Genomic DNA, 24,332 nt, shown 5'->3' with positions numbered 1-24,332 from the left:
CCCAGTTTGAGCTCGGTCAGCATATACGTCCTTATGACGCTCTGTCCCATGAGGTCCCATGTTCACTCTGTCCTTACGCAAATTCACGGTGTAACTGAACGGCCACAACCAGGTAGTATGTTGGATGTACCCACACCAACAACTGACCTTTGCCTTATCTCCATTCGCATTCAAATCACGGTGTGAGAGCCAAATGAATACAGACCTCCACAAAAGGCGGCAGATCTTTCTTGGTTACCTTTATAATATCGAAATGTATTACTATGTGGTGATGTCTTTCGTTTCCATTTTCCACTTCAAACCAGAACATTTACTTTAGCAGTATTATAACACAACAAAGATTGTGTATTGACTTTTAGTGCTTGTATGTTCTGGCCATCCTGTAAAGTAAAATAGAAAAACACTCCAGTTGCTGCCACGGAACTTTTTGGAAATCATAACTCAAACTGCCACAATCGAACTTTAATTATGCAAGGACGAGTCATAAGTCTTGCACTATTTTCATGTCCTAAACACCAGGTGCGTATATGTGTTGTGATCTTTCTTAAGTATGAAGTCAAATTTACACAAAAGGTAGTGTAGCAAGTGGACTATTCAACACAGAGGCCGCTACTCCATCAGTACTTTCAGTCAGTTTTTAGTGACAAAGACGATGAGTACTCAACATCTGATACATCAATTGTTACCATTATGAGTTCGAAGTCGGGCATAACGCAGCGGTAGCAACCCAAAACTGTGTCATGCAAAAGGGAAGGTAGTAAAACGAAAGCATAGCAACTTGTTGGGTTCAGGAATTTCGTGCGGGCTGTGAAAATATCAAAGATCAGCCAAGGTCTAGTCACATCAGGACAACAGATTATGAAGTCATACGACACGCCATTGAGGAAAATCCATCCACAGCACACGACGATTGTCAAACCAACTCGTCATGACATAAGGTATTGTAGTACATCACCTTCACGAACTTTGGAAAACCGTCAGAAGGTGCCACACTCGGTACATGAGTAGACACCAGCTCAGGCCTAGAGAAAAGTGGGTTTGTGCCGACAACTCCCGCAAAATTCACGTGATGTGCGTTTCCTGAAACGAATTGTCACATGCGACGAAAATATATTTTTCCGAAATCCGAATGTGCAAAAACGGTGATTGAGTAAGGACCAACTTCCAGAATTGGTAAACAGACCGTTCCGAACATAAAGTCATGCTCTGTTAGTAGTGAACTACGAGAAGTAATTCACTTCACTTTTGTTCCTAATGGTAGTGCCACAATTACTTACTTTATTCCGATCAATTGGAGCGGATGTGTGGTGAACTACGCCTGCATTGAAGAACCGAAGGTGCCTCCAGCTGCAACTTAATAACGCAAAGCCACATTCGGCTCGAAAAACGCAATGAAAATTGCAGACTTATTGGTATCGAACTACTGGAACACGTAAATGTATATAGTTCTAACCTTGCTCCTTCTGATTTCTATCTCTTTCGGTCTGTGACATACTTTCTGAAATCACAATGCTTCACCAAGCAGCAGGAGGTGAAAACAACAAAGACTTATTTCTTTACTTCTAAGGACAAGACGTGAAATCGAGGGACTGGCAGGAAGGTGACTGCAGACAGTCCAATACGAGGACTATACTTGGAATGCTAACCTGCTTTCCTTGTACTGTGAAAAATACAGGTATGTTGAGTACCAGAATATTCCAAGACTCAACCTTATACCAGAATGTTGGCTTTAAGAACGAAAATGTTCCGAAATTGTATAAAACTTAGTCTAGAAAGCAAGCTATCTTGGTTTTTCCACTACTGGCTTCTGTCTCTTCTACTTTTTCTTGTGTGGGGAGAGTAATATGCGAATTAATGGGGTAGATACCAGGAATTTTTCCATGATAAAAATTTATCCTTCACTGAAGGATAAAATTCTCGTCTCTAGCAGGGATAACGTTTTCCCTCTCTAGAATTTTTTCAAATGGTCATAAAGATAGAAAAAGCGAACAACTTGTTTTGTGTAACCAAACTGGAAAAAAAGCACTTTTTTTTTAGTTAAAACAGTTTGTGAAAGATCTCGCTTCTCAAACTTTTTGTAGTCGTTAGAATCGCACACTTGTTTCTTAAAATATTAACCTATTCATGCGTAAAAGGTTTTCTTTTAGCAGGGAACAAACTCAAGAGGATCGAAGAAGGTAGAAAAAGATCACTAAATGTAAAGCATTCTTGTATGCCGTACAACATTCATTCAAAGCTGTGATGGTCTACATAGTTCTGCCTAGAAGCGTCTGTATATTTGTAATATATAAAGAGTAATAAGAATTTAACAACAACAATAATAATAATACACCAATACTTGATATTAGAGAATGGAGAGAGAGAGAGAGAGAGAGAGAGAGAGAGAGAGAGAGAGCTGAGTGCGTATGGGTGAAAATCATTAATCCCTGGGGGAAATATTCAATTCACACACTAGGCGACAAAATGGTAAATCTGAGGGGACGTCCAAGAATTTGGGGGAGGTGCACCTCCGCCTCTTCACTTCTTAGAAGCGGTATTTTTCAAAAAATCGTTGAATACGTGTCCAATTATTTTTAATGATAATTTTATGTAACGAGTTTAATTTTCCTAACTTGATAGCTTCTTGAAATACTCTATTTTGTCAGAAATTTTGAATTTGCTTCTTAAAATACATCAAAGCGACATAATAAAAGTCCAGTTTGAGACAGGTACCAGGTACGAGGTATATTCAAATATTCCGTTCAAAGATAATTATATCTATATCTATCTATCTATCTATCTATCTATCTATCTATCTATCTATCTATCTATCTATAGATAGATAGATAGATAGATAGATAGATAGATAGATAGATAGATAGATAGATAGATTGATTGATTGATTGATTGATTGATTGATTGATTGATTGATTGATTGATTGTAATATCCCATATGATGATGTAAACAAACAATTCTACATGCCAATGTTTAGAAACACCACCACGTGGTTCGGTAAGAAGATTTCACACCAGATGGATCTATAATCACTTGCAAACGACGGCTTCTAGCCCCTCCCACGGAGCAGAAGACGACATCGGAGCAGCAGCTCCACTAGAGAGAGAGAGAGAGAGAGAGAGAGAGAGATTAAAAATAAAATTATAGGGAAGATATATTTATACATTTCTTTCAATTTACATGAAAAAATGAAATGAAATATCTTTTAACGTGCCACGATTATACCCTTCAAGGTAAAGGAGACGGCTGATTAAGGCAAGTGAATGATGCAAAAATTGGTAGAATGAGAATATAGGAGGAAACGGGAGTACGCCGAGAAAACCCATGGACACGATGTTGTCCACCACAAGCTTACCTGGACGGGGATCAAACCAGGGATCCTAAGCACCAGAGGTAAGTGCTCTACCACTTAGTCACCATGCCCCTCCCCCTCCCCTCTTAATTTACATGAATTAGAAAATATTTGTATTCATCGTTGAAAAATATCATGGTCTACATTTAAGATCCAAAAAATCTTTGTTATTTCTATTAACAGTTACAGTTGTATCCATTAACAGTTATAACTTTGGAAAAGTTACATGGGTCTACTAAATCCATATTTCAAATTTTATTAAAAACTCGTTTTACGATTAGGAAGCATTTCTTGTAAGCTCACACGCATCAATAATATTTTTCTTTGTATTTTTCAGAGATAAAGATGCAGACGAGAGTCCCGTTAGGCTCTACAGAAAATCAAGTTGTTACGTTGTCTGGTAGGTATACTTTCTTTAAATTATGTATTACCTGTTACTGAAAACTTTTTCAACCCGAATGAATGTACTACATTTCACGTAATTACAAAATCAACCAAGGATTTTTTTTTATATATATATATATATAAAGAATAGCTTGTCTAAGGGTCGTTTTCCTTTCCAAATTCCGTTAAGTCACCAGAGATGAACGACGTAAGATGGCAAAACACAAATTAGTCGAACCTGTTCATTGGAGGACGCACAACCTAAATATTAATTTGATTTTTGTTTATTAAACAGTATCCAACCCTCAGTAAAATATTACGACATCCTTTCAATGTAATGTCACATCAGAGATTTTTTTCTTGTTTCTCCGAAGACTATTATGCTGTCGCTGCGATATTGAAATTTTTGTATTTTGTATTTTGCTGTATCTAAAATGATCTATGAGAATTTTATATAACTTTAAAGAAGGGAGAGAATTCACAAAGATATAAAAAATATTGAAAAATTAACTTACTATAATATAAAAGAGTAGAAATAGGTGGATCGTTATCGCCCAGGTTATACTACTATAGGTAGTGGTGATTTCAGCGACTTCCCGGATGAAAATTTCACCCTCACCCTCCCTATTCTGGATTCATGAAATTCCCTCCAGGGCCTTAAATCCTATGGCTTAATGTAGGTTCTCAGTATTTTCGTAATACTACTTTAACGGGTGTTTACCCGCTTGCGAATGTTTCAGAATCCCTGTAAGATAACACGTAGGTATTTCTGCATGCATATTTAACAATATATCGCACTTACCGACTCAAAATTTTGTATGATATTTTCCAACAGCAATAATAAGTTCACAGTCTCTATTTTTGATTTAATGGCTCAGATCAATTATAATATATACTTCCGTTTACGGTTGGCAACGTACAGAACATTCATAGAGAGATAAATTTCCAGATCTTTTTTGAGAGTCCTCTAAACATTTCCCTTCTAGTCTTCGTGACACATGGTAGAGATTTATGAGTCCTCCTGGCTAAAATACTAATGTTGTCTCTGTTTTTTCATTCTATATATATATATATATATATTTCAGAAACTTGTTTTGGGCAGCTTTGTCTTTAGTTTCGTTGGCTGTCTCTACAGAAATAGCAATCATACAATAAAGACCATTTCTATACCTCACAGCAGATGCCATTCTTTGACGAAACTCGAAGACTGACGTACAAGCCGCGTGACAATTTTAGGGAGGGAATCTCTCTCCTCTGGAGCGTTGCAATTTTGTGTTCAGAAGTCCGCCTTGTTACACAAGACGAAATGACCATAAACAAGGATCTTGTGAAGGACAAAGGGAAATGTTCTTAGTATCCAATTGTTTTTCATTTTTCATCATTTTTCCCGAAAGATTCCTTCGCGAAAGTAAAGAGGGGAGAGTGACTTTGTAATCTTCGAGTCTTGCAAATAAGGGAATTATTGTTTCAGGGATTTTCGTAAATTCCATTCCTAAGGGGAGGGAGGAGGGATCACTTTCTATAATATTAAAATTTCCTATTGTTCATTCAGAAAATGCCGAATGTGAGATTCACTTAAGTTGAACATGTAAAATTCAGTGTAAAACTCTTCAATAAAAATTTTGTTTTCGAGAATTCCAAACTTAAAGCGGATAAAGAAGGAAATTTCCATAATATTGAAATTTCCGGTTTCATATTCATTAAATCTTTCTGAAACCATGAGAAGAATGGACACTTTTGTTATCAAAGTATATAAACGAATAAAATTATTTCAAAAAAAAAAATAAATTACATAAACATTGAATAACAAATTTAAAATTATCGCTAAAGGGTGCAAAAGTTGGATATATGACATAGACAAAAGTAGATGAATCTAGAGAATGTAACTCGAAAATAATGAAAGAACTAGCAAAAGAAGAATCTTGATTTCGACACTGAATTCTTGGCTTTTTTACACAAACTTGTTCGAGCAAGAAAATTGCAGAATAACATTTCTTAAACTGAAGATTTAATTTTAAGATTGCTCAGAAAATTACAATATTCAAGACTAGAAGGAAAAAGTAAAGAGTAATTACTAATTACTAGGGGAAAAAGTAATTACTAGAAGGAAAAAGTTTTTGAATAGATATATAAAGTAAAAAAAAAAAAAATAAATCTTTCGCTAAAGGAGTCGAATGATGAATGAACTTGAATGATTATGAAAGAAATTGATGGAATGAGAACGTAGGAGGAAACGGGAAAATCCCGAGAAAACCCAAGAATATAATGTTGTCTATTACAAACACATATGATATGGAATCGTACCAGGGAACTCTCGCAGTGCAGGTGAGGGCTCCATCACTGACCCACTGTGGCTTCGATGCATAAAGTGTAACAGAAAGTGCAAGAAAATTAGATTTCACTTTTTCTGTCTTCTATATGTTTCTAGTTTTAAAGCCCGATACCTTGGTACTGATGTTCTGTCAAAACGTCACGCTAAACGTATATTACATTAAAATTTCTTACTATTCGTCAAATCTCACCGATGTATGTTACACATCATAGGTGAAAATTTTCTTTCAAAAGGTACATTTTGTTTTATTTTTTTTAAAAAAGGAAAAAACAGGAAAACCAACTTTAAAATATGAAGATCACAGGGTAAAAAGGAGGTAAGTCAAGAAATGGTCGAAAATGTGTTAGCAGAATAACATAACCTGAAAGGTGTGGTTTGCATGGAGTAAATTCCACAGTAAGAAGAAGAATTCCACAGTATTTGTCACTAAGAAATTTAATGCTAGATTTTCCTACAGGGAAAGAAGTAGGTAAGTCAGTGGAAAACTGTGTAAAATTATTAAAAAAAAAACTGGCTTGCCTCCTTTTTCCCCTGTAGAGAAATAAGACTGTAGAGAAATGAAATGGATCTGAATAACAAAGTATATTATTTAACATATTCGGTCATTTAATAATGCAGCATATGATACCCTCTGCATCTTCAATATTTTTTTCAAATAGTTTCCGATAGCAGCATCCATATACAAAAAAAAAAAAAAGGACTTTGTTACTAAATAATCTCTTGAAACTTATTTTATGAGACGAGTCATTAATCGACTTAATTAGAAGTTGAAAAAATGGGTGTGTCGCACATCGTTATTTGCTATCAGCTTCAAGTTCTAATGATCAATGTATACAAAATGCAAAAGTACATGTACAGTGTATGTACAGTGTACTCATAAGTTTTCTACATATATATATATATATATATATATACAAAAACCTTTTTTTTCAATACGATATGTTTCGTATAACTACCATTGTTTCGAAACCGTATTTATTTCAATGCGTGTCCTCCAATGTTAATTTCATATGACCTGTAACACTTCCAGTTTTATTTTTTAACTTTCTACTAAATTTTGCTGCAATGTGGTGTGTGATGTTCATTTTATGTTTTCTGTTAAATTAGATTGGAACGTTGCAACTGTTTCTGAACAGGTCCTCAGTATGATTTCAAATCTTGCTCTTTAGTCAAACGCACTTTTTTGTAAAGATATCTGTAATATAAAGAAAATATAATGTTTATTTTTCCTATCAATGGCGACTTATGAGACACTCTGTGTATTTAACCTGTATATCGTTATATCTAAATTTATCAGAAAATATTAAAATTAATACCATATAACACAAAATACAGTTTATTGTAAGTACTTTCGCTGAATATGTCATCAGATGCAAGGGGAAAGGAAAAAGGAGAAATTGAAACTTTAGTAGACAGAATAGTGACTATGAAGCAGCCAATTGGAGCCCAGAGTCACGAGATAAAGTCACCAAATTAGAATGCAAAAAGTTTAGTTGAATAAGTATAAAACTCATGGATGGAGAATATCTTGGGCGGTAAGAGTATGGGAGATAATTTATCAAAATTAAAATGGATAGCGTCTTCTAGCGAAATATTTTAGTTTAGCGTCCCACTATGATGCCCTTTAGGCTAAGGATGACAGATGATTAAAGCAAATGATTGATGATAGGAGAATTGGTGGAATGAATTGTGGGGGGAAAACTGGAATACCACGAGAAACCCCACGGACAAAATGTTGTCCATCACAAACTTCCATGGCCGAGGATCGAACTAGAGATCCTATACACCAGAAGTAAGCCCTCTATCGCTGAACTATCGTGCTCCCCTAACAGATAACTAATGAATAGAGAAAATTATATAATTGTATAAAGAAGAACAACAAGATCTGAAAATATTTAAACAAAAACTAGTTATAAAACAATAAAGAAGTGTCAAAATAATAAGAAAATAAAAATAACACAAAATGTAAGTTTTGTGGAAGAAATTACTGCCCAAAAATACTTAAAAAGTAAAAAAATAATGATAAAGATAAAAGTAAGTGATGAAAAATAAAGTGAGTGCAGTAAAGTAGGATGCTTACATCCAGTTAAGTGCATGGATACAAGATAGGAGGTTAATGTTTTTTTTTTTTTTTTTTTTTTTTCCGAGAATTAAGACTCTAAAGAAAGAATTTAGAGAATACTTTCACAGAAAATATGATCAAATGTACTGTTATAATCAGATGTGTGCTTTAGAACAGATTGATTTGGATTTTGAACAATGCAGAAATGTTCAGAACTAAGTGTTGTTGTGGATCGAAAAGGAAGTAATATTTTCTGTGATATGGGAGGTTCGATAACGAATACATTTTAAAACGTACACGTGTATATATGATCAGAAAGATTGCAAATTCCGAAATGGTGAAATATGTGGCTTACACTGGCCTACAAAACTTTTTATTGCTTATTTTTCATTATTATTTTTGTTTTTATTTTTTATTTTATTTATTTATTTATTCTTTTACATACCAAAGTTACCAAGTCTGGGTTCCCTTTCATTCTGAATTCAAAAATGTAATCAGAATTTTTCCATCAGGTAGGATTTGATAGTGACAGTTATTTATTTATTTATTTATTTATTTTGGTCATTCTTATCCGCGAAATGGATCGTATTTTCTTAAAACATGTATGTGTTTGGAGCATCATAGCTCATCTGCTTTTTAACGCAGAAGGATGATTTAAGCGTCAGATTATTGTGAAAAAATAAAGCTTCCACCTAGAATGAAGTTTGCCCTTATCGATCTCATAGAGAGGGGGGTACTCATTTAATTTCGATAAAATGTTGTGGAAAGTTTATATTTTCAATTGCGCAATCCCTCCCGCTTGCTGCATCTTAACAACGGGCGACAAAGTGATAAAGTTTGAGTTGCTGTTTCTTGAGTGATAAAGTTAGACAGCTTATGGGACACACATGTCATATAGGTATTTGATTTCCCGAAGGTATCTTTGTTATACAGTAAAGAAAAAAAGAAAAGTAAGCATCATTGTTAGTTACCTAAGAAATTATAAATTATGATTTTCGACTGTATTCAGCCCCTGGAATGTTTCTCATCTATGTCCAGCAGTAGTCGGCCAGCGTCCTGAGACTACATATGAACTGGTATCTCTTTTCCATTGTAAGAATTTTGCTGATGGAATCGCTTCCCATATTCATTACTTACTGAACCAAGACTTTCTGGGATAAAAGCTAAGTGGTAGTCTAAGAAGTTGACTTTTAAAGACATATTGCATTTCATTGCTTGATATAAATTCACAAAATCTCTCACTATTTCGCGATAGTTGTCTGCTTTATGTCTTCTAAGAAAACTACGATAAACACTTACGAAGGCTTTCTACGCTTTGTCTTCCAGAGGATTCAACAACACTGCAAAATTTTCAATATCCAATACTGATGTGAATTGTGGCTCAATAAATATTTCTTCCTTTAGTTTTATATCTCTAACTCTGGGAAGTTTAGATTTCAAGTACACGAATGCAGGATAATTTTCATCAAGAACTTTTATAAAATTCTTCATGAGACCCAATTTGATATGCAACGGTGGCAAGTACGTTCGTTCAGAATTCACCAATGGGATGTGAGACAGATTTTTGCTTCCAGGAGTAAGAATTTTACGTTTGGGCCATTGCTTCTTAACGTAGTGAGCCTTCCTATCTCTGCTATCCCGTTCACTCAAGAAACAGCAGAATTCGGTATATCCAAGCTGCAAGCCAAGTTGTAAAACTATGATCTTTAAATCACCAAAGATATTCCAGTTTTATTTCGCCTACTGGAGTTTATTTTAACAGCAATTTCATATTTGAAGGGTAAGGGGGAAAAAGAAGGAATGTCACAAAATTACATTTTTGAGAAAACGGCATTTTAATATTGGAAATCACGTACAAAGAATAGGGTTATTAAATCTTTCATCCCTTTTTACATGGATATTTCTACATCTTCGCGTGCATGGCATATACAATCAAATAGTACCTCACCAACAGATAGGACAAAGCACCCGGTAAAGCACATGCATGGACATTCCTTGTTTTTTCCCCTTACCCTTCATTTTCATATGTGTCTTTCATGTCAGTAACAGGGCCACTGGAATTAATGGATATTCATTGTCATGATACACAATTACAGCTTTCAAACTTATTTTCGAGGAGTCTATGAACAATTGTCATTCATGTGACTGGTGTTCATGTCCAAGAGCCCCCAGAACTGCACCAACATTATTATAAAATACATCATGCTCTATCGAGAAATAGTCCTTGAAATCACTGTCGCGACTACGATATGCTTGTCTTTGCATCTTTGTGTAATAGATTCCAACCTTTGAGGCTCTAACCTAGAAGATTGGCTTGTTGTTTAGACAACTTTAAATTCCAAATGAGATTATTGAGATCTGTTTGAATTAGAAGATGGAGTTCTGAGAAACATCGAATGCAGAACCGGCTCTACCATACATAAAACACATGCATTTGAACGGGGCGGCAAAATCTTTCTAAACTATATTATTTAAAACAAATATATCTTGTTGCACACAGACTTCATGATGATGGTAGTTAAATTTACTAAGCCTACCTTCTATTTGGATACTACATTCATAAAGCATGTTTAAGTCGCATTAGTTAATGGTCATATGAACAGTGCTAAAGTAAATGGTCAAACAAATCCCAACAGGAATTGCTTGATTGTTGTCAAATACAAGAACTCAATTCTCGAACAGTAGAGAACACCTGTTCTATTTAGTTAGTTATCACAGTTTTGATATGAAAACTAGTCTTGTTTTTGTTACAATCAAGTTCCTTATCATTGAAGATAGAAACTTATTTTCTTTTTAGTTTATTAACAGATGTGGAAGGAAAATCAAGAAATCAAAATAAAAGAGCTAGTTGCACTGGAATTGCAACTTATATATTGAGATTGAAGCTCGGTATTGAATTCTATAAAAAGGATTACCATTTTTCCTCTGCAGGTGTGCTTCCTTTATCTTTCACTAACATAAGAGATTATTATTTTAAGGAAAAACAGATACAACGAGATTGTTCGTAGTGTTTAGGCCTTTCTAAGTGCGAGTGCATTTTTTCTTCCCTTCGTTTTTCATAATGGAGTAGCATACTTAAAATCGTGGCTTTTAAGATTTGTTCTTTCTGGAGAAAGAAAACGAAAATTGATGCCATTGCACTGGGCGGCAAATTGCCTAGGGCCACCTCTGATAGAGTGTAAAATCACTTCTATGTTGCCTTTCTTCCACAGTATGCATTGTGTCGGAGTCAGTCAACTAAGGTCACAAAATCTGGACGCTTTGGCACAGGATACTCGTCACTATGTAATACAAGTATCATTGCAGATGACATATGTAACAGTATGTTTACTTTTAGTATGTTCATTTACTCTTAAACAAAAATAGTAATCACTGAAATGGACTCTGATCCCTCCAGACCATGGGAATTGCAAAAGGCATATAATGTATACCATTTTCCCATCCTGTGAGAAGCTGCACACATAACACATAACATATATTCGCAGCACAAGCTGTATCAAAAGCATAAACGTTACTGCAAAAGATTTTTTTTTTTTTTTTTTTTTTTTACCACAAATGTAACAGAAATTGTCCACATTAATAAAACACTCTTGGCATTATGCCACTTTTTTCATAATACGAGAAACGAAACAAATTACACTCCACTTACACAGAAATATAACCTGATGGGATCACTACACGATCAGCATTGGTGCCTGCTAAGCATGCCTGAACTTGATCAACATTTACAATGTTGTCAAGCTTACACCGAAAAAAGAGATCAATTTTTTCACCATTAATTTCAACCTCTTTTTACTGTACAAGGACACCTTCCCCAAATCAAATACCTATATGATGTGTGTGCCCCGCAAGGTGTCTAAACTTTACCATTTTGTGGCTCGTTGTTAAGGTGTGAAAAGCGGAAGAGGGGGGCAGTGCGCAAATGAAAATATGCAATTTCCACAATATTTTACCAAAATACAATACCTTCTCCACCTCCTTATGGGATCGATAACGACAAACTCCCTACCAGGGGAAAGCTTTATCGTTCAACAATAATTTGACATCTAAATGATTCTTCTAAAGTTAATAAACAGACGAGTTTATGCTGCATACATGTTCCAAAAAAAAATACGGTCCATTTTGTGTACAAGGGTGACAACAATAATTACTGTAACAACAAAACCTTTCCTGATGGAAAAATTCTGATTACGTTTTTGAATGTTGAAGGACAAACTGAATCAGAGTTAGCATTTACTTATTTTGTGAAAAAAATTAATGCTGACGAGTCATTTTTGTGGTGGGATATTGGGAAGTTAGATTAGTGTCTAATATAAAACAAGTTTTATATATGGATTTTTTTATTTTCTTCAATGGACGTCCAGGTGTTTCATGGAACCGATTCTCGTAATGACGCTGTGAATGTTGGGAAGATTTTGCTACATATTTTGGGACGAGGCAGATAAACTTTTTTTCTTTCTCGGGTGAGATGGTAAGCATGTAATAAGCAGGATTCAGGGAATGGAGAATCAGATGGCATTGACTTACGAAATTTTTTAGAGAGGGTTCTATTGTAAGATGATGATGATGATGATGATGATGATGATGATGATGATGATTATTATTTATTATTATTATTATTATTATTATTATTATTATTATTATTATTATTATTATTATTATTATTATTATTATTATTATTATTATTATTATTATTATTAATAATAATAATAATAATAATAATAATAATAATAATAATAATAATAATAATAATAATAATAATAATAATAATAATAATAATATTATTATGTTAACAATTGAATTACTTGCGGATAAGGTTTAGAGCGAGTTATCTATTTGGGATAGTGCTGACGAGAAGAGAAACTTGTTGAAAGACAAGATGGCTAATGAGATAAGAGTTTCGTAAAGAGACATAGGGTAGGCAAATTTTATTATAGTAATAATCTTGAAGACAGATGTTGAATACCGTTCTTAGTTTTATGTATATGTCACTCTCAAAAATCCTATTCTCAAATCTTGGCATCTAGATCAAGGAAAATGAACATGTGGTTGGAAGAGAACCAGTGTATTTAATTGGGTATTTGTTGTTAAGAAGTGTAAGGGTAGTCCCAGTACTGGTTGATCGTGAGTTAGTACTAGTAAAATAAAACCTATGAATCGGAACCACATGAAAATTTTAAGGAACATGAGAGAAAATTTTGTTATTCTAAGTGTCCTATAAATAGAAGGTGTACGAAGAATTCACGCGAATGTATGGCAGTACAAAAAGTTATTACTTTCAAATGTGAATTTGTTCACTCTTAGGACTAACCGAGCTAGGTGGATTACAATTTGTGTATTGTGTTTTCAAAGTTCGTTGACTGCATCTAGGAATTCTTTAAGGGTGCTAAGGCATGGGGGAATGAAATATTGGATAATAAAACTATATCTATGGAGACTAGTATGCTCTTTGGGGGTAGAGGTTCATTGATAAAGCAAATAATAGGGAATATTTTTTTTTAAAAGGCATGATGGTAAATATTGGACATGAGGTTACAAGTGGCAGATCCCTTGAAATGGAATGGGTGGACACTTGCAATACCATCCTACCCGCGAACCACAGCTCTGGTCTAATCGCCTTACCCTACCCCGCTCCCTGTGTCTCATATGTTTATTTTTATCCATTTCTCTCTCGCACTCTTTTCCTCCTCTCTCTTTCTAATATCAATCCATTAACTTTACTTCTTACCCTTTGCCCCAACCCGCGGTTTTCTTTTCTTACTTCACTAAACATTTACGCATTTGAATTTGGCAATATGGTGGATCTCAGATAACCAATATGTAGCAGTATTTGATGTTTCTCAAATACCGTTACCCACTTTAATATCTTTTCATATTTCTTCTTCTGGGGGGTGGGCACGGTGGCTGAATAGTAGAGAGCTTACCTCTGGTCCGTGGGGCCCCTGGTTCGATCCCCGGCCAAGTAAGTTTTTGGTGGACAACATCGTGCCCGTGGATTTTCTCGGGGTACTCCCCTTTCCTCCCACACTCTCATTCTATCAATTCTTCCAACGTCATTAACTTACCTTAATCAGCTTTCTCCCTTAGCCTAATAAGCATAATCGTGGGATGTTAAACTGAAAGATATACATGTATTTCTTCTTCTCCTATCTGAAGAAGCATCAGCGAAAGTACTTACAGTATAGTTATTATTTTGAATTTTCTAGAATTCTTAAAAAAATTGCTTTAGGAGAAAGATAAAATCACATTTACTGAATAAAACCCCCTTCTAAGTTATTGTTAAAACTATTTAAAATTTAATATTTGAAGCAAAAGTGAAAGGCTGCACGACAATTGACTTATACACTATTTTTCCTATTTAATTATAACAAACAGGATTTCATCTTTATACATAATTTCATTGTATTCAAAATCAGACACGATTAGTTCTTTTGTGAATCTTTCTGAATAATGCGAAATTTAACGTTATAAGAATGTGCCAGATTAAGTATAATGTTAGGAAAGCTTAATTCTTATAACGAAATCATATTTTTATTTCAGGTTACGATGCTACGAGTACGAAAGGTAACAAGCCTAAGGAAACAGCATGGACAACCTATGGTAAGATTTCGTTTCGTGATTGTTTATCTACAGACATATACATTACTGTCCCGTTAAAAATAAATCCCAATTAATCAGATTTCCAGGTTAATCGAATTGCTTTTAAAAATAAAAATCACAACCTGAACTAAACTTTGTTGTTTTAGTCATACGACTTTAGTTTAGTAATGTTCTGTTCTAATATTAGTTTTGAAGGCATCTTATGTTGACAAAATCATCTTTTCACTCTTAAAATATATCAAATATTCAGTCCTTTACCTCAGGTGGGATAAACAGTTTTTTATATAATTAAATTCAGTATTATATACTTACTAATTTTACAAATGGTTTGAGTTCTACTTTCATTACACTGACCAGCTAAGTTTCTATAGTAATTGAAATATGTTTTAATCTTCTCTAGTATTTTCCGTGAAAAGGTAATGAAGTATTTGCCAGAAATCATGAATTGTTCTCCAGGCTTAGAATAGATAGGGATCTTTTAGTGCCAGTTTATTATACTAGAATAAAATTAAATTGAATCAAATATATAAACTATAAACCTTCCTTTCTCTACACTGTTAGAGATTCATTTTAGGATAATCGACATCCTAATCTGCCTTTATCTGCCTTTAGAGCACCATTGTCCAAACACCGGTAATCAAAAAATGGGTTTAGCGGATATAGTATGGATAGGAATTAATTATACAGACAACTCCTATGTATAGTAACGTATCATTTCTCTATAAGAGTGTGGGAAACAGCAAGATAAATATCTTTAGAGTTTATTTACAAGACAACAGTTTCTAGGTACTTGGATCAATTATGAGTTACTTTCAAGTAAAGCTGTGAAATTATCAGAACTGATTCATTTCGCTGTACTAAAGAATTATGGATATATGTCTGTTCAAATTTCTTTCAAGCCAGTACCATCAATATACTGTACTCTTGCTTATAAAATAACATTAGGAGTAAGCGCTAAAATTAAGAACTTTGAGGTTCTACATTATAAAGTATTTAAATGAAGATTTTTACCGATAAAATAAAAATTCCCATAACTTTTATTTAGCTTTTTTCTTTTAAGAAAAAGATCAACATAAAATCTGATTCATTTCTGTAGAAAAAATTATATTTATAAGTTCTTAAAAATAGCATTTAATCTTTTGTGCCCCTTTGGCATAGATAACAAAATATTTCTTCCAATTTGGGTGCAATCTGTAGAACAAAAAAAAAAAAAAAAAATGTTTGTCATTAGGTCTCTGATCTAAATAGCATAACTATTAATGTTAAAATTGCGTAAAGAGAACTGACACAATGGCAAAAAATACAAAGCTAAAACTACACTGGAATATTACATTAATTGGAACATTTCGGTTTTGCTGTACAAACCTTTTTTCTCCAGCTATTAAAAAATACAAAGAAAACACAATTTACACTAAAAATACAGATTGCTGAGCAAAGCCAATTCATAACACACCTTTTCTCTTTTTCAATGAATCTGGTCTTCTTCCACATTCATATTTAAGGATCGATTCTGTTATATTTAGATGCAACTCTTTCTTGTTTCTACCATGACTGATGAAGCCAATATGTTCAGTTACTTGGCGAAACTGTCATACATTTATTATTTTTAAATATTTAAATAAACGTTCCTTTGCTCAGTGATTTGTATCTTTAGTGTAAGTTATTTAACATAGCAACGCTAGCATCAACCAATTAGTTAAACTACAATTGTGTTACACAATGCAAGTACAAGAAGCACATATAGAGACAGTTCATATATCATAAAATGGCTCTACTTATATCGAACGAAAAACTGGAAATCAATACCAAACTTATATTATTTTACTTTGTTTTTAATTTGTCGGACTTCAACTTCATTAACTAAATTTACTTCGAAACATCATAAAAAAAGTGCTAGAATATATCTTCATTAATATTTGGTGGGAATGTATTATAATATGAAAATTAATATCAAGTGCAGTATATTCGTTATTGGGAAACAAACTTCAGTATTCAATTACTCCATGGTCATAAAGAGAACATGACCCATTCTGGCTCTGAATATTTCATGTATCATACTTCCTTGCCTGTCGGAAACTTTGTGCGGAAGTACATAATTCAAGTACAAGATGAAATGAATAATATTCTGGGATTTTGTCAACGATGGTTAATATGTATTAACGCAGAGATTCTGATTTATTTTTCCATCTCTTACTAGCATAAACACCTCATTCTCAGAAAACTTTCTCTTATTATTATTTATTTAACATCTGCATTTCCTGATAAATTCTTCTAACATGCGCTGAAATATAAAAGAAACCATATTTACGTGTGCTATAAATTTCAAACTGAAATTACTTACCATCTTTAAAAACCTTTATGCTTGGAGGCAGAACGTAGCTCATCTGAACTTTGTAAACTGTTTATTAAGACAACTCAAGGATGAGTTTTACGAATGTCTTAGCATAAGAAATTAAATAATAGAAATCAATTTCCTTGGATATATTCGACATCACGCCATAAGCTATCACGACTCGAAATGGTCCTAATTACAAGGTTGTACTAAATTCTAATAGCACAGAAACTTAACCATTATAACTATCCAACATCGTAAATAGATGTAATACTCACTGGCTAATTCAGCTTTGATGATCTCCTATTGTCTTTTCACTATCCGATCTTAATTCAAACTCTCAGTCAACTCTTCGTACCCAACCAGCACAACCAGTGCCGGACTGAAAACATGATAAGTGACAAAATCATATTTTCTGTATTGAATAAATGTGTAGTATGAAACAGACCAAAAAAAAAAAAAAAAAAAAAAAAACACGAAAGATACAACAATACTAAGACAATCAAACGTAATCGTGAACTTCACAACAGGTGAAAGCAATAAACGCAAGGGGTCGTTACGGACTAGAGGGGCCCATCGCTAAGTACGAAGTTTTACTGTCTCACGGGGCCGTACTGATATGAGCAAGGGGACCCGAGAAGACTTCTTTCTGAAATACGAACTTAGGCTTCCGCAACCCCTATGGTAGGAAGACCCTAGAAAGCATTTGCGATCGCGAAAGTTCGACCAAGGCCTACAGGTCCTGCACCTCGTGATCCCTGCGGAGCCCATTGTGCCTCGGGCCCTTGGCGATCTCCAAGTAGCCAACGTGGCCAGTTCGGCACTGAGCACAACCCTTTTCCGGGATCCGGACGCTTTCTGGTTGTAGCGAAGAGCTTAAATCAGGTATTTTTATGAAATTCCTTATTCAGTTATTTCCTTATAGAAAACTACCTATAACTGTAGTGTGAAGCCCACGTTATCTGTTTTTATTTCCTTAAACAAATAGCTTGATTATCGCTTCCTTATATTACAAGAGAAAATAAATTTCCAAAACACATGAATTTTAATTTTTGGTACTTTACAATATATCAATATTCAGATGCTGCTAATTAGGAATTATCTGAGCACGGTTATTATAAACACTCGACTACAGTAAGCTTGTATCTTTAGTGTCAACTTCCAGAGCATAGAACTCTACCACAAATAAAATACATCTAAAGTAATATAGAAAATAATAATAATAATAATAATAATAATAATAATAATAATAATAATAATAATAATAATAATAATAATAATAATGTTTATTTATTTCTGTGCCATGAGCAGCCGAACGGCAAAAATATAGCACCTTATCAGACAAAAAATACATAACTGTTTTTGTATATTATTATTATTATTATTATTATTATTATTATTATTATTATTATTATTATTATTATTATTATTATTATTATTATTATTATTATTATAAAATACAAAGCTTTATACTCATCGCAGAGGTCTAAAAAATTAAGTAGTACTTTTTAGGAGTATATCTCCATCTTCAACTTACATCTGAAATAAATTATAACGATAAACATATGGAAAGGTAAAAAGGATAAAAAAAAAAAGTAATTCCAAGTAGATATACACTTCACGTCAAAAACTAAATTGAAGATGGTCAAAAACAGAATGGTAAAAAAAAAAAAAAAAAAAAAAAAAAAAAAGTGTGGGAAGGTGAAAAGCGTAGAAAATGATTCGAAGTAAAGCTGAGGATGACGATCGTGTTCCTCGAAACTATTACTTAATAGTTGGGACCTCTGAGATAAGTGTGAAGCTTTCTATTTTATATGTATTTGCTGTATTGAGTATTATCACTGCTCTAAATTTGTACCTAAATGTACACAAGTAAGTGGACGAAAATGGTCGTCAGAAAAGGGTCAAATACTTAAATAGTATAGTATATACCTTAAGATTCAGTTATATTTGTATTCAAATCAGAACGTATAAATATAAGAAAATCAAAATAAATGGATTCATATAAGTTCGAAAAGAGACACACTAAGAAGATTAAATAAAATCGCTATTTTATTTTTCAAAGCAAAATTTCTCGTCGTCAGAATGAACTCAAAAGTGTATTAAAAGAATACTGGACAAGAAGGAAATATCATGTCTCACAGTCGGCCATATTGAATGTTTGTGCCAGAATGTTATTAAGTAGATTAAAGTCTGATATTGAAACCTAAGTCCAACTACGTACATAACATTTAAGAAAATAGTATATCAAACTAAACGGAAATAAATATATATCAGTTTAGTTTGATATACTATTTTCTATTTTCTTAAATGTTATGTACGTAGTTCCATAACATTATTATAAATTATATTACATTACCAGAAAATTGTAATACGTATACGTAATTGTATACTTAATAAATTATATTACGTATAAACATTATTATATTACCAGAAAATTGTTTTACATTTGTTTCCTAATACTGTATGAATATTGCAATTTTGAATTACCTCAAAGTTTCTCATTACTTTAAAATCTTATTAATAGCGTAAATCATTAATCCTTTAGAAAGTCAATATGCTTCTACATTAGCAATGGACATGTTCAGTGATATAATTAATAAATCCACAATTTATTAAAAGGAATTAGAAAAATATGTGAAGAAAGTAGCAACAGAAAAAATTAAGGCTTCATAAAGCGGCAATCTATTCAGCTTAATTTAAACTAACTATGGATATGATGAAATAAACATAAATTTCAATTTCTTTTAAGAAATGTAAGTCTTCAATTATGTTATCAATTGTCTAATGTTTACTAAATATTGCACTAATAATTCATTCAATAACCAAAACCAACATGACGTAACTCATATATTGATACACTAAGGAAAATATATAGGTGGTAAGAATACTACTCATACTTAGTTCTATGTGTAAAAATAATACATATAATTTAACTTAATACAATAATTATACATGGGAATCGTCCGATAGTTTTGTAGTTATCTTCGAGATGGTGGCAATTAGATAACTGTAGAGTTTTGTAATAGCAAGAAGATAACTACAAATTTATCGGACTCACCCTATGCTAAGTTACTACTACAGTTATCATAGTTATCTTGGAGATAATCACAATGAAGTAACTATAGAGCTTTGTAGTAGAAGGAAGAAAGCTATAAATCTATCGAAATCGCCCTGAGCTAAGTTACTACTACAGTTATCGTTCGTAGAGGCTCAGTATTAGAACGCTCATCTCTAGTAAGTGCGATCCCTTGTTCGATCCCAGCCACCGTGAAGTAGGCTTTTTGTAGGCAAACACTGTGTGTCGGTTTTCTCGAGGTTCCTCCTTATTTTTCCCCACTTTCTTCATTCCCCCATTTCATTCATTTTCATTATTACCGTCTTCCTTAGCCTCGAAGCATAATCGTAGGACATTAAACTGAAAAACTAAGTTATCGTACCGCATTTCAAGAAGTTTCACATCTAGAACTAGGTATTTTTTGCCTGTAATTAATTGACAATAACTGATAATTCATTTTATAGACGTTAATGTGTGTTATATACATAGGTTTTGTTGGTAGGTAAGATGGTTTGGAGTTAGATATCCCGTTATCACCAAGGCGATATGAGTTTAAAATGGAATCCGCATCATATGAGCTTCCACAAGGAATCGAACCCGGATCTCCTGCGCCAAACCCAAAGGTTTCTTCATATTTTAAACGACAGAGCTGCTGTAAATGACCTTACCGATTTCAAAGTTTAATAACTCACGTTTGTTTATTCACAATGACATGCAACTACGTTAAATGAAAGGAATACTCATTTTTTAAAATACATACATGTTATGTTCCAGGTCCAAAACGCTCAATATGGGATTGGTAATTCGGCACATATCAAATGTAATTCTTGCCACACTTTCCAACATATCAGAATCTATAGATGCTACTGCTTCTTTACTTTGAGGAATCACGGATATTCTTCATAATCATAGTGACTTTCCAAGACCTTTGTCCTTACATTTTGTTTGTTTACTTTCTCCGAAAGATGGTAGACTCATCACTAAATACAACTGACACAATGAAACCATCTCTTTCCATAAGGTTTTCCATCACAACACATAGCTCAAGCTTTTTATCCTCGTCAATAGGTTTAAGCGACTGTAAAAATTTCAGTCGGTATGGGTTAAATTTCAAAGGTTTTCACAGAATCTTTCAAATTGTTGTCTGCTTCAAGTTCAGTTCTTTGGTTGCACGAACTGTTGATGTGTGTGGGCTTCTGGCGAAGGTCACACACACGCGATCAACTGTTTCCTCATCAACTCCTGGCCGACCTGTTGATTTCCTTGTGCAGATACACAAACTTTCTTTAAATTGTCTGTTCCTCTTACGAAGTGAGTGTCCGCTTGGTAGATCTAATCCGAACTTCGTCCTGAAATTTCATTGAACACCAACTATAGACTCTTTTACATGAAATTCGAGAACACAAAATAATCTCCTATCTTTGTTTCCTGGCATTTTAATTTAGTATCGCTCTAGCGATGAAATGCATAACTAAACGTCAGCTTTCTCTAACCACTAGAACTTTTTGAGTTTTTCTTTCATTTAACTTAACTTTCTTTCATCCTTGTGAACAAATAAACGTGAGTTATTAAATTTTGATATCGGGAAGATCTATTACAATAGCCATGTACAATAATATACGGTAAAGTTACACATGTGTATTTTCTTTATAATACCAAAAGATGATTTACGCCTAAACTTGGAACGTAGTATTAAAGATATCGATGGACAAATGGGTGGTGAGTACTGTTTTTGCTATTAGTTAAATATAAACCATCATCTATGCGTAATGCGTAATAATCTGAATGTGCACTAATTATGGTTTTCTTCTGTTTATTTTCTTCCACACAGTAGCACCGCTTGACTCAGGGATGGATGGCACCTCGCTGGATCAAAGCTCAACTATCAACGATCTTCCGTCAGAGGTCACTAGTGGTAGAAATTCAGTGTCGAGACTGTGGCTTCTTTCATTTATTTACTCTGTGACCCTATCTGTTGGAATTGTGTTCGTTGTGAGGTGACAGTGCAGCGTTTTAAGTTTGTAAGGAAATAAATAATCTTTACAGAAATAAAATAAAGTAATAAATAATTATCGTGCATGTTAGTGTTGTTTTGGATGATGCTCAAACGAAATGAAACGTGTTTTAAAAAGGAGTGTTTTCATAGTGCGAAAACAAAAGAAAAAAAAACATCTCTACATACGAAAGAACTTAACGTAACAACAGCCTAAACTTGTTTATAGAATAATATTGAACCACTTATTACGTTACCAGACCAATCCAGAAGTGAGCAAACACTCTCTTGGTTCTTTCGGTTTATATATATATATATATACATATGAAAGAATGTTACTTTTGCTGTGTTAATGGTATAATATACATATTTATATATTTTGATCAATTTTAATCGTCCACTTATTTCAACCATAGTGCAAGCTCAAATATCTTGAATAGTTTTTAGTGTGTTTTGAAACTTGTGAGATTAAAAGAATACTGCCATATCATTTTGGAATATAAAACGCAAAAGGAAATAATACTAATATGAGACTTCTAATATCTAAGGTATGTGAAATACAGAAACACTTGTTAGAATGACTTTTTTTTTTTTCTAAGAGAAGGGAATAAACTCATATTGTGATGGTTTATGAAATGAAAATTCTAACTTCAGAACTTGGCCACACTTGTTCAGGCCGCACTAAAATAAATTCGTTCATATTAACGAACATGTTGATGCTAAAAATGGGGGAAAAAACTCTCAAGTTCAATTGTATATGTATGTATGATGATTTCTTTGTATACAAGGCGGAAAACTGTACAGATTGTCCATTACACTAAAATGTCTCTGTTACCACTGTAATATTTTTTTTTTTTTTTTCTGTTACGAGTTTTATCGTGTGATTAACCTTAAAGAAACATGCATTACAATTTATAATAAATATATTACTTTTTTTAAAACAAACATTTCATATCATATTGGGCATTAATAATGTCTATACTGTGCCAAAGAGTACAAGGGAGTACTTTATTTGCTGTTTGTTTTAAAACGAAAAAATATATATAAATATAATATATATAAATATACAAGTATATATATATATAGTTAAAGAGACATATTTCTGACCAATATGAAAACAAGAGATTAAACGCAATAAATACATTAAAAGAAAGTATTATTTATTTTTATTATCTGTTTCCTGCGTTTCTAGATTTATACTGGAGATCGGCTTATTTATAACACTATAGAACTGTTCAAATATCTATATATATAAAAGAGAACGCACAAATCCTTTGTTCCCTCATCACGCTAATACGGCTGAACCAATTTCTTTTATTTTTGGGGGGTTATTAGGATTTGGACCCTAGATGGTTTTTATCATATCACTTTAATTTTTAATTACCAGTGTCTTGAGATAATTGACCATTCAAGTGTCCATAACGTACAAATCCTTTGTTAGTTCATCATAGGTAAAAATAAACGTATTTATATGCAACCCGCATGACCGTGTCACTCGGCGGGTTAACATAAATGACAGGCGATATAATGTTAACATTTACTGCAATCTACTATGGTTTTTATCATATCACTTGAAAGCGAAAACTTCCGGGATGACCGCAGCGAAGCGGGGCGGGTTAACATAAATGACAGGCGATATAATGTTAAGATTTACTGCAATCTTCTATGGTTTTTATCATATCACTTGAAAGCGAAAAAGTAAAAATTATCTAAGTAACAAAGTTTATTGCGTTCCGGGGTGACCGCAGCGAAGCGGGGTGAACGCTGCTAGTGCTTAATATACGAGAAGTGTCGAGAAAGTCCAAGACGTTTTTTCCTATCGCGGAAGTGGGTGGGGTTAGAGTCGCCGTCTTGGTGTCAGAATGTTGCCGCACTCAGTACGCATCCAGCTGTGGTAGCGTGAGGAATATGACGCTCTTATTGTGCTTTCTGTGACGTGTTACAATGTGCGCTGCAATAGAAAATCCCGCATTTTGTGAGGTGCGTTTTGAAATTAAGTTTATATTGCCCCCCCCCCCAAAAAAAAAGCTAATTGAAGTCCAATTGAAGTATAAAGTGTATGGACATGGACTAATGAGTAAAGGCCGAGTGAAGGCACGTCCACATAGAGCCAAGCGTACCCGAGAGCTCTTGAATGGTTACGGATGGGAGGTATTCGATCACCCAACTTACAGCCCGGATTTGGCGCCAAGCGACTACCACCTCTTTCCAGCGATGAAGACAT

The 24,332-nt window shown here is 33.5% G+C and overlaps 1 long non-coding RNA gene across 2 annotated transcripts; it reads left to right on the top strand.

The window, feature by feature from the left end:
- Positions 1-3,649: 3,649 nt before the first annotated feature.
- LOC145677319 (uncharacterized) lies at positions 3,650-23,256 on the top strand. 2 transcript variants are annotated; one of them, XR_014129766.1, is made up of 3 exons: positions 3,650-3,747; positions 14,666-14,725; positions 21,950-23,256. It is a non-coding gene; the product is annotated as an uncharacterized LOC145677319 (long non-coding RNA). The 2 variants fall into 2 exon arrangements; XR_014129765.1 differs by having other exon boundaries at positions 21,947-23,256.
- The last annotated feature ends 1,076 nt before the right edge of the window (positions 23,257-24,332 follow it).

Source organism: Thermobia domestica, unplaced genomic scaffold (genome assembly GCF_964235325.1).
Source record: "Thermobia domestica unplaced genomic scaffold, izTheDome1.hap1.1 HAP1_SCAFFOLD_753, whole genome shotgun sequence".
NCBI lineage: Eukaryota > Metazoa > Arthropoda > Insecta > Zygentoma > Lepismatidae > Thermobia > Thermobia domestica.
Note: the sequence above shows the minus strand (reverse complement) of the source record. Positions and strands in the feature narration are given on the sequence as shown.